The 12,168-nt window shown below is 42.3% G+C and overlaps 1 pseudogene; it reads right to left on the bottom strand.

Annotated features, from left to right (window-relative positions):
* Positions 1-1,927: 1,927 nt before the first annotated feature.
* Positions 1,928-2,646, bottom strand: LOC133754005 (DNA-directed DNA/RNA polymerase mu-like; annotated as a pseudogene).
* Between the last annotated feature and the right edge of the window lie 9,522 nt (positions 2,647-12,168).

Below are 12,168 nucleotides of genomic sequence, written 5' to 3'. Positions count from 1 at the left end.
ATTAAACTTGGTTTATTTCTATAAAACACTATCAGTAACTTAGTCAAAAAGCTTAATGTAAATTTGATTATATGTTGAGTTAATATGAGTGGCATGATTTTTTTTGTTCCTTAATATTATTCACTCTCTTTCTAATTTAATCCCCATTGTATAATATCATTGCCCTTTAAGTTACATAGAAACTATCACTAGGAAAAAATCACTTTACAAATTGCATTACAAACACATTCTATGTAAAGAGAGTATTTTACCCATTTTAATTTTTGACTTTACCCTACCCATTTTAAATTCTATTCTCACGTTTTTAATGTTTTATTTTATTTAAACATTTTAATTTTTGTCTGTTCTTCACTGAATCCTTACTCAAAAACAAGTCCTGGACCCTAAGTTCTGGACACTGAAGTGAGAACCTTAAGTTATTTCTCTCCACATGAATTCCCCACAATGTATACATTATATAAAATGAAATGCAGACATTAAAAATAAACTACAGGAAACAATCAATTTTGCTAATTACTTATCATCTGTCAATAACGTGTTCCATGGAGGGGATTATGATTAACTTGGACACCGACTGAGGTTTAGGCTTTGCTTCTGCTGCTCTGAAAGGCGGCCTGGGTGCTTCTCCCTCTCAGGGGAGGAGGGCCTGTGGGAACTGGGTGCCAGTGTTCCTGGTCACAGGAGGGTGGCCTCGGCCACTGTTCCTGAGCAGCGGAGTTGCTGCCCTCAGACTTCCTCACTCTCGTTGGCAGCCTTGTCCTTGTCGGGAAGAGGTACCTGGGCTGTGGTTTTATCCCATTCCCCATCTCTCACCTGGCGGAGGAGCTCAAGAGACACTCGCTCCCTTCAATGGGGAGGTAAGACCTCCTTCATGGCTCATCCTTCTAGCGGCTTTTCCCAGCATGGGAATCCTGAGGCAAGCCCAGGATAGGAACAAGCCTGGCCTCAACGTCCCAGCACACAGGCTTCCTGTTCCCACAGTCTTAACTCACAGTGACTGTAGCCAAGCAAAGAGGTTAAAAGGAAGTGCACGCGCACCTGCAGAGGGCAGTCACTGCGCATGCACACGGAAGACCAGCGGCCACCAATAATCAGTGCCTATGCTGGGTCTTCTCTTCTGAGCGATGGCCTTCCTTGCTTTCAAAATGGGTGCGTCCTGGTGACAGTTGGCAACATTTCAAGAAGGAAAGATTCAGATCTGGAACTTCAGGAGGCTGAAGACCTTGTACCTAGTAAATTTCCCTAAATTCTCTGTGCCTCTCTTTATCCCTGAAGTACACGTAACTCTGTCCTAGACAGTTTCTTTGGGAATTTAACAGCTGCAGCAAAACTATGTTTTCATGTCTTTAGAAACCGGCCATACATGTTGCCAATTGTGATTTTAGAAACAGAAATCAGTGCATGTTTGTGTTATTTCAATTTTGATTATTTTTATAGGAACAATCAAAGAAAAACTACAGTTTTATTTTATAGATCATGTAAAACATAATAAACATAGATATTTAGGAATATAGAATAAATTTTAAAACTCAAGGAAGCTTCAAAACAGTATTTTAAATATGACTTATTTGTATTCAGCCACTTTTTCCAAAAATGTTTGTCTCTTTTTTGTATTTTGATGATACTCTGATTTATAAATAATTGTTGATATTTCTGACTAGTTTTTGTGCTCTGCAATTGTACAGACTGCATTTCTGAGAGAAGATCTGTCTTATACAGTATCCTATGTAATAAAGGGAATGGATTTTATTTAATTATCATTTTATTGAGCACAACTATTATGACTGCAGTATTGATAATATATTATGGAGGAAAATAAAAGAAAAAACCTGCTAGCATATATATGTATTTTATATATGGAAAGGAAAATTTTTGTTTGGCTTTTATAGGACTTTCTGATTTTAAATCTATTTTCTTTCTTTTTTTTTTAGCCCTCTTGGTACCAGCGGTCAGCAGTCCTCACCCCTACCCCAAAGATCTGGGTGAAGAGCTTCATGGTCTGGAACGTCTCTGAGCTCTGCACCCGCTCCACCTCCTCTCACACCCTGTGCTCCAGCAGCTCCTGGACCACCCTGGAGGAATGTTCTCGGAAGTGGGGCAGCCCCTGCAGCTGGCTCGGCGCTGTGACAGGGCAGGGCAGGGCCTGGAGCACTGAGGCCGCTCTGCAGGAAGACAGGGGGCGGCCCTCGCTGCCTTCCAAGCCAGCTGCTTCCGCCAGCGTCTCCAGGGCCTCCTAGAGAGCGGTGTTGTGGTGAGGGAGGGGCGTGGGCCGCTGGCTGGCATAGATGGGCACCCGCCCCAGCCTTGGGGGCTCTTCCTCTCCCGGCGGTGCCTGGGCTCCACGGGGACGGGCTGCCCTGCGGCCGTGCTCTCTGTGAACCAACCGATGTCCAGCAGAGCCGGGCCGGGGCAGCCTGGGGGCACAGACGCTGCCCTGCACTCCCACCAGCCCTTGGCCTCCTCGGCTGAAGTCTTCTCTATCGCCACGTGGGTCACCTTGGAGCTGCAGGCATCCAGGACCCGGAAACCTTTCGACAGTGCCAGGCGTGGGAGGAAGGCCCGGCGACTTCGACCCATGCGCGATTCTACCAGATAAATGACGACATCAGGGAAACGCATGGAGGCCGGCGCGGAGGCGGTGGCCATACCGCCAGGGTAAGAGCCCCGCGCTCTGTGCCACTTCGGGAGCTTCCAGACCACGGGAGAAGCCGGGCGGAAGCCGGGCAGAAGCCAGAAGGAAGCCGGGCGGAAGAAGGGGCGCACACCTCTATTTTCTTTCTGATCTAGAAAACAAAGTGGATGATCTAATTACTGAATAAAAAAGAAAAGGAATTTTTACCAAAGTCTCAATGCAGAAATGAATAAGCTGGCCAGCGCCGAGGCTCAACAGGCTAATCCTCCGCTAGTGGCGCCAGCACACCAGGTTCTAGTCCAAGTTGGGGTGCCAGATTCTATCCCGGTTGCTCCTCTTCCAGGCCAGCTCTCTGCTGTGGCCCGGGAGTGCAGTGGAGAATGGCCCAAGTCCTTGGGCCCTGCACCCCATGGGAGACCAGGAGAAGCACCTGTTTCATAGCTTCGGAGCAGTGCGATGCACCGGCCGTGGCGGCCATTGGAGGGTGAACCAACGGCAAAGGAAGACCTTTTGTTGTGTCTCTCTCTCTCTCACTGTCCACTCTGCCTGTCAAAAAGAAAAAAAGAAAAGAAAGAAAAGAAAAGAAAGAAATGAATAAGCTTAGTATGGTAACAGAGGCTATAAATTATAGTAAGAATATATTGGCTTCTCAAATGTTGCAATTTCAATCCAGAAAATAGTTTGATTCAAAACCTGAATTACATTGAAGTACATTATAAAGCTGGAAACAGAATGTTTTGGCTGCTCCTCCGTTCTACTCTTTCACAATTCAGAAAAATAAGTTAAGTTTTGATCTGGAATACCATTAAATTTCGAGAAAATTTCTAATATGGGACATCAAGATAAGAAAAATCAGTTAGGGAAAATGTTTAAAAAACCATCAAGAGAGGTAGGAGGTAGAAAAGAGACATTTCATTGCAAAATTTGATATTGAAGACCTACAAATTAGATAAATGTAGTTTGAAAATGTTTCCTGTCATCATTTAGAAAACAGCAAGCCTATTGAGAATAAACACAAATGACATGAAATTTCTTGGAAAACATTAAAGATGAAATGAAGCAGATGAATTAAGGTTTGTTTAAATATTTTCTCAAGTGCTTTATAGGTCTCCGCGAAGAAATGCAGTTTAAATGCTTTTAGGGCAATTTTGGATGTTGGCATTCTGGGTAAAAAGATATTACATTTTCTTGCCCAAAATACACCTTTTTGAAAGACCAACCTGCTTTGATAATTTATTAGAAATTCATTAGAGTTCTCTCAAAGAATAGAAAATACGCTAAAGTTTCATAATGCAATATTTAATCATAATGGTAGAAATAATGTTATAACTAACTTCTATTCAGATAAATGACTATCAAAATGTATGCTGGAATATCATTTTATATACTAAAATATGTACACATAAAGAGGTATTCACAAAAATTGTAATTCAAATATGAAATTAATAAATTAGTAATTTTATACATTGTAATATAAATACTTGTATTTTCAGTTATTCTTAAAGATTGATGTTTTATGACTATAAAGGCACACACTCATCTAATAGGAAAACTCCAAATCATCCTCCTTTGATTTCCCAGGCACATTAGCAGGGAAGTGGATTGGAAATGGAGCAGCTAGGACTTGAATTGGTGCCCTTAAGGGATGCTGGCACTGCAGATTAGGGCTTTAACCCACTGTGCAACAGTGCTGGCCCCTAATGGTTACTTTTGAATTTTCTATTTTTTAGGTTTCCATCAAAATGGTTATGTTACTTTACACAAAAGCAAAATATTAAAAAAAACATTCTAGCACTATCTATATTATAGATAAGCATGCAGCTAAAAATTTCTTTTAAAATTATGTATAAAATGCAAAGCCTAAACCACATCCACATGAATATTTCATTCATAAATTAATTTAATTTAAAATTTTAAACTATAGTCTGAATACCTCTGTTCTTTCTCATGTTAATAGTCCCTACTTAATAATTGACTCATATAGACTCATTTCATTTACTCTACAGTTGGATTTATTTTAATTGCAGTATTGTGAGGATGTAGCAAGTTAATATGCAGGTAGCAAGTAGGCAATCACTTTGGAAATCTTCAAAGTGTACTACAATAAAATGAAAGCCCATTAGCCATATGAATAAAATATTATTGGCTAAGAATCTGGTCTTCAATATCAGATATACCTATATTCAAATTCCAGTTTTCTTAATAACATCTTGAGTGCTTCCAAGCAATATAATGACACTTTGTAATCTTTATCATCTTCAGCAGAAATTGGGATAATGGAAACATATAGTGTTAGTGAAAAATCAATGAGATCAGTAACATTTGCCAGTCACAGTGCCTGAAACAAATTCATAACTCATTCATTGAAGATTTTCAGGTGCAATCCATTTGAGATTACTTCTGAACTTAATACAGCAGAATGGGAGGTCCAAGATGGCTAAATAGAGATAAGTTGTGCTGATTTTGACCACAGGAAGATAACAGGAAGAAGGTGAAGTAACTGCATTTCCAGGACAGACTTTAAGAGAAGTTTGCAATGGAAATCCTATGGAAAGTAGGAAGACTCTGTGGAGCAGGGACAGTACAAATACATAGCAGTGGGTGGGGATACCATGTGGGACTCCCACAGCTGGATCTGGAGGAGACACCATCTTCTTGGAGCTAGGTGAGCTCTATCTGTGATATCCTGTGTCACCTGTGATATTACCTGAGGGAGAACCATGTGGACAGCTTTGACTTTGAGTCAAGCCTGGTGGGACAGTAAGGGACAGTTTTCCCACCTTACCTTGTGACAGAAGAGCAAACTGATTTCTCTCTCTATTTCCCCACAAAGGTGCCTGGTGACTAGCAGGAAGAAAGTGCCATCTTAATAAGGCAAGTAAAGGTTTCTGCAGCTCACATGTGCATGACTAGGGCTATTTATCTATTTATTTATTTTTGTCTAAGGAATACAACTTCATGAATTTAATATATAAGGAGTTGGGAATATGATGCTTCTTTTCCCCCTGGCCCCCTCCCATCCAAACTCCTGCCTTTCTTCATACTCCCTCATTTTACCCATAATTATATATATATAAATATAATTATATATATGATTATAATTATATATATTTAACTTTTATTTAATGAATATAAATTTCCAAAGTACAGCTTATGGACTACAATGGCTCCCCCCCCCCATAATTTCCCTCCCAACCGCAACCCTCCCTTTTCCCACTCCCTCTCCCCTTTCATTCACATCAAGATTCATTTTCAATTCTCTTTATATAAAGAAGATCAGTTTAGCAGATATTAAGTAAAGATTTCAACAGTTTGCACCCACATAGAAACACAAAGTGAAAAATACTGTTAGAGTACTAGTTATAGCATTAAATCAAAATGTACAGCACATTAGGGCAGAGATCCTACATGAGGAGTAAGTGCACAGTGACTCCTGTTGTTGACTTAACAAATTGACACTCTTGTTTATGGCATCAGTAATCCCCCTAGGCTCTTATCACAAGTTGCCAAGGCTATGGAAGCCTTTTGAGTTCACCAACTCTGATCATATTTAGACAAGCTCATAGTCAAAGTGGAAGTTCTCTCCTCCCTTCAGAGAAAGCTACCTTCCTCTTTGATGACCTGTTCTTCCCACTGGGATCTCACTCATAGAGATCTTTCATGTAGGTCATTTTTTTTTTTTTGCCAGAGTGTCTTGGCTTTCCATGCCTGAAATACTCTCATGGGCTTTTCAGCTGGATCTGCATGCCTTAAGGGCTGATTCTGAGGCCAGAGTGCTGTTTAGTACATCTACTATTCTATGAGCCTGCTGTGTATCTCACTTCCCATATTGGATAGTTCTCTCCCTTTTTTATTCTATCCATTAGTATTTGCAGCCACTAGTCTTGTTTATGTGATCCCTTTTTCCTATCAATAGTCCTATCTTTATGATCAATTGTGAACAGAAATTGATCACTTGGACTAGTGAGATGGCATTGTTACATGCCACCTTGATGGGATTGAATTTGAATCCCCTAGTGTGTTTCTAATTCTATCGTTTGTGGCAAGTCAGCTTGAGCATGTCCCAAATTGCACATCTCTTCCCTCTCTTAGTCCTGCTCTTTTTTTTTTTACAGGCAGAGTGGACAGTGAGAGAGAGAGATAGAGAAAGGTCTTCCTTTTGCCGTTGGTTCACCCTCCAATGGCCGCCGCAGTAGGCACACTGCTGCCGGCGCACCGTGCTGATCCGATGGCAGGAGCCAGGTGCTTCTCCTGGTCTCCCATGGGGTGCAGGGCCCAAGCACTTGGGCCATCCTCCACTGCACTCCCTGGCCACAGCAGAGAGCTGGCCTGGAAGAGGGGCAACCGGGACAGGATCGGTGCCCCGACCGGGACTAGAACCCGGTGTGCCGGCGCCACAAGGCGGAGGATTAGCCTAGTGAGCCGCGGCGCCGGCCAGTCCTGCTCTTATATTTAACAGCAATCACTTTTCAGTTAAGTTTCAACACTTAATAATAACTGTGTATTGATTACAGTATTCAACCAAAAGTATTAAGTAGAACAAATAAAAAAAACACTAAGAGAGGATAACATATTAAGTTGTTCATCAACAGTCAGGGCAAGGGCTGATCAAGTCACCGTTTCTCATATTGTTCATTTCACTTTAAGAGGTTTCCTTTTTGGTGCTCGGTTAGTTGTTACTGATCAGGGAGAACAAATGATATTTGTCCCTTTGGAATGTGCTTATTTCACTCAGCATAATGTTTTCCAAATTCCTAACAGGGATCCATAATTCTTTTTATTTATTTATTTATTTATTTATTTATTTATTTATTTATTTGAAAGTTAGAGTTATACAGAGAGAGAAGCAAAGTTAGAGAGATAGAGAGAGGTCTTCATCCTCAGGTTCACTGTCCAATTGACCACAACAACCTGAGCTGCACCAGTCATTCCACACTTAGCCCCTGGAAACCTGCAATATATTCTGGGCTTATGATTGACATTCTTAGATTCCACAAATAAATGGCATTTATTTTTTCTGTGTTATGTTAAACAGCATAAGGTCCACATTTGTAGTGGAATGAGAAGGCCATGCAAAGGTGGCCACTGGCAAGTGAGCGTCAGTTACTCAGGAATGGCTTTGAAACCCACCTGGCTTTGGAAACTGCCTGGCAACAGGCTGTGATTGGATGGATTTGAAACTGCCTGGCAACAGGCTGTGATTGGATGGCTCTGGAAACTGCCTGGCAACAGGCTGTGATTGGTTGGGGTATAGACCACCCCTTGACCAGATTGGCTGGTCTTGGCTATATAAGCTGTTGTACCAACTGTAATAAACGAGTCTGCGGGCTGCTCGCCTCAAGCCTGCTTTCACCCGACTCCCGGGGTCTGTATTGACTCCACGCCTCTTGCCCTCACCACGCTGCTCCTCTCAGAAATGAACCCACTGCAACATTGTGGAGAAATCAACAGCAACATCTGGCACGCCAACGTGACTGAGAAAGAAACAGCATGTCGGACTCGATGAGGTCTCCCCTGGATTTCGGCAAGTAGGCCCCTCGGTGTTTTGTGTGCTGTTCGGTTCTGTGAGGGTGAGCACAGAACCCCCTCCTACGCCCCCTTTCCTTGTCCTTGTCCTCGGTCTAAGTGACCCCAGGTTAGCACACACCGCCCTGAAGTGTACGACACTTCTCGGCTCCTCCTTTTACTTTCTGTTCGCCCGGCGAATTCACATAAGGGACTGATCATCCCAGAATTCGGAACCAAGTCATCTTCCCTCACTCGAGAGAGGTGACGCTCTGGAGACACCGTGTGGGCATACGGCCTTGACCTAACAAATCAAGGAAGTCCCCCACTAAGTACAAGACATACGTACGATCTGATACACCACTATCTGTTTGTCTAGCATAGGGAAACCTCCTACAAAATGCCATCCACAGTTGAGGTGCTAGGAATTTGCTTTGTTACGGTAGCAGTGCTGTATGTGTCTTTCCTCTGGCTAGAGTTGGCATACCGTGCTGCTCTTAAGTGCTCAGACATGGGAAAGATACCCCACTCTCAGAATCCTGTGCAGATTATCAAAGATAATGAATCTGTGAGTGTTAGGAGCCTGACACTCCAGGAGGTCCCTGTCTCACAGACAATGGTTGATGACTTAGGGAGAGAGAGCTCCGACAATGAAAAAAACAATGTAGCAAACATGGTAGCAATGCCTAGTCAGCCACCCCCCACATACCCGTGGGATGAACTAAGAGGACCTTTACACAATAACTCATTCAATGTCATCCCATCCGCACCCAGTGAGGATCCCCACATTTGTGGCTGTCCTTGGGTACCCCAATCTCTCAGGGCAGCCGCTAGATCCCATGCCATCAGTATGTTCGCTGCTAATGTCGAAGTGTACGCAAAATTCAGGCCCTGGATTCCAACGCCTGTAAAAAGGCTTCTATTAACCAAAGGTCAAGGATATGCTTGTGTCTTTCCAGAGAATGCAGAACAGCCCATTTGGGTACCAGCCAGAAACATCAAGCCTGCAACTGACAGCCAACCAGAACCAGCTGAACAAGACCGAGATTCCGCCTTGTTAGCAGACACACCTGCCCTATCATCCTACCCTGAGAAACTGCCCAAAGCCATATCTGTTACCATTGTGTACCCCACTAGCTCTGGTCAGCCACTCAAATGGCCCACAGCCTGTGTGTGTTCATGCCATTCCTGATAACCGTTATTCCTCATTCCTACCCCTATCTGAGCAAGCAATCCTGTGGTCTCTCGATTTGAGCACTGGTTAGTCAATGACGGGTAAGATCCCCTGGGGGACAACCTAAGACAGGCACAGCTGCATACGGAGACCACATGGAAACAGGGTCAACAATGGTATGGCCAAGAATCATGCCTCCTGTTGCTCAAAAATAAACGAAAAGGGGGAAATGTAGTGGAATGAGAAGGCCATGCCAAGGTGGCCACTGGCAAGTGAGCATCAGTTACTCAGGAATGGCTTTGAAACCCACCTGGCTTTGGAAACTGCCTGGCAACAGGCTGTGATTGGATGGATTTGAAACTGCCTGGCAACAGGCTGTGATTGGATGGGGTATAGACCACCCCTTGACCAGATTGGCTGGTCTTGGCTATATAAGCTGTTGTACCAACTGTAATAAATGAGTCTGCGGGCTGCTCGCCTCAAGCCTGCTTTCACCCAACTCCCAGGGTCTGTGTGTTGACTCCACGCCTCTTGCCCCCACCACGCTGCTCCTCTCAGAAACGAACCCACTGCAACATTGTGGAGAAATCAACTGCAACACACATTCATACTTTGGGATTCATGTGACAAAACATCAGAATTTCTTTTTTAAGGTTGAATTTGATTCCACCTTGTGTATGTGTCTTATTCTCTCTTTTCATCTGTTGACACATGATGTGGTTATTTCTATATCTTGTACTTGTGAATAATGCTTACATGAACATGCATGTGCAGGTATATCCTAAAGATAGTGATTTTATTTCTTTTCTATACACATCCATTAGTGGGACAGCTTTGTACTTCATTCCATTTTTAGAGGCACCTCCATTGTGTTTTCCATAGTGGATGTATCAATTTACATTCCTAAAATTCATGTGTTCCCTTTTCTCTTGTTCAAAACTTATCTTTGTTTTTACTTTTTGATAATATCCATTTTTACATATGTGACGTGATAACCACTCTAGTCTTGATGATCAATGCTGAGCGCCACCTTTTTCAAAGATGTATCTGTTTATTTGAAAACCAGAGTTATACAGAGAGAGAAGGAGAGGCAGAGAGGGAGAGAGGGAGAGAGAGAGAGAGAGAGAGAGAGAGAGAGAGAGAGAGAGAGAGAGAGAGAGATACTTTCCATTTTTCCATCTGCTGGTTCACTCTCCAGATGGCCACAACAGCCAGAGCTGCACTGATCTGAAGCAAGGAACAAGGAGCTTTTTCCAGGTCTCCCACATGGGTGCAGGAGACCAAGAACTTGGGCCACACTTTACTGCTCTCCAAAGCCATAGTTGACAGCTGGATTGGAAAGTAGAGCAGCTAATATTTGAACCAGCACCCATATGAGATGCTGGCAAAAAGTTGCAACTTTACTTGTTACAACAGATCACTGATCCTTCCATTCAAATTTTTTACAGAAATCAATTTTAAATTAATATTTATACTCATAAGATTCAACATACACCAAGTGGAGTGTTCACTGACTAGTATGAAGAAAGAAAGGAGTAAAGAACAAAAACAAACAAGAAAAGCGGTATTCCCCAATAATCGAGGCACGGGCTGTTCAACATATCATGCCTCAAAGTGTCAATTTCACTCCTATAGATTACATTTTAAGTACTCTATTAGTTACCATAGATCAGAAAGACCATATGGTATTTGTCCTTTTGTGACTGGCTAATTTCATTAATATAATGGTTTCCAGTTGAATCCATTGTTGCAAATGACAAGATTTTATTGTTTTTTTTTAACACTGTGTAGTATATGTGTATATACTACACATGTATATCTGTCATTATTTCTTTATTCATCCTTGAGGTGATGGAAATCTGAATTGATTCCATATCTTAGCTATTTTACATTTAGCTGAAGTGGGCATAAGTGTACAGATAATTCTTTCATATGATGATTTCATTTCCTTTGGATAAATTCCCAGGAGTGGGTTGGCTAGGTGATGTGGTAGGTCTATATTCAGCTTTCTGAGCTATCCCCATACTGTTTTCCAAAGTCGCTGTACAAGTTTGTATTCCCATCAACAATGGATTAAAGAACTCTTCTCCCCCCATTCTTGCCAGCATTTGTTGTTCCTTAATTTCTATATGATAGTCATTCTTTTTTATTTTTATTTTTATTTTTATTTATTTGACAGGTAAAGTTATACACACACAGAGAGAGATAAAGGTCTTCCTTCCATTGGTTCACTCACCAAATGACTGCTATGCCCAGGAGCCAGGTGCTCCCTCATGGTCTCCCATGCAGGTGCAGGGCCCAAGCACTTGGGCCATCCTCCACTACTTTCCTGGGCTACAGCAGAGAGCTGGACTGGAAGAGGAGCTAGTAGGACTAGAACCCGGTGCCATATGGGATGCTGGCACCGCAGGCAGAGGATTAGCCAAGTGAGCCACAGTACCGGCCCCTAAATGATAGTCATTCTAACAAGAGTGAGGTGAAACTACGTTTGGTTTTGATTTGCATTTCCACGATGGCTAGCAATCTGAACATCTTTTCATGTGTCTATCTGACATTTGAATTTCCTCTCTTGAAACTCAAAAAAATTCTTTAGTTCCTTTATCTATTTCTTAATTGGATTGTTTGTTTCCTTGTTGTTGAGTTTCATGAGCTCTTTATAGATTCTGGAAGTTAATCCTTTGTCAGTTGTTTTGTTTGCAAATATTTCCTCCCATGCTGTTGGTCACCTCTTCCCTTTGTTGAGTGTTTCATTTGCAGTGCAGAAACTTCTCAGTTTGATGTAAACAAATTGTTAATCTTGGCTTTGATTGTCTTTGCTTCTGGGGGGCTTTTCTAAGAAGCCTTTCCCTATGCCAAC

The sequence above is a fragment of the Lepus europaeus genome, chromosome Y, assembly GCF_033115175.1.
Source record: "Lepus europaeus isolate LE1 chromosome Y, mLepTim1.pri, whole genome shotgun sequence".
Lineage (NCBI taxonomy): Eukaryota > Metazoa > Chordata > Mammalia > Lagomorpha > Leporidae > Lepus > Lepus europaeus.
This window is presented reverse-complemented; position numbering and strand designations above follow the sequence as displayed.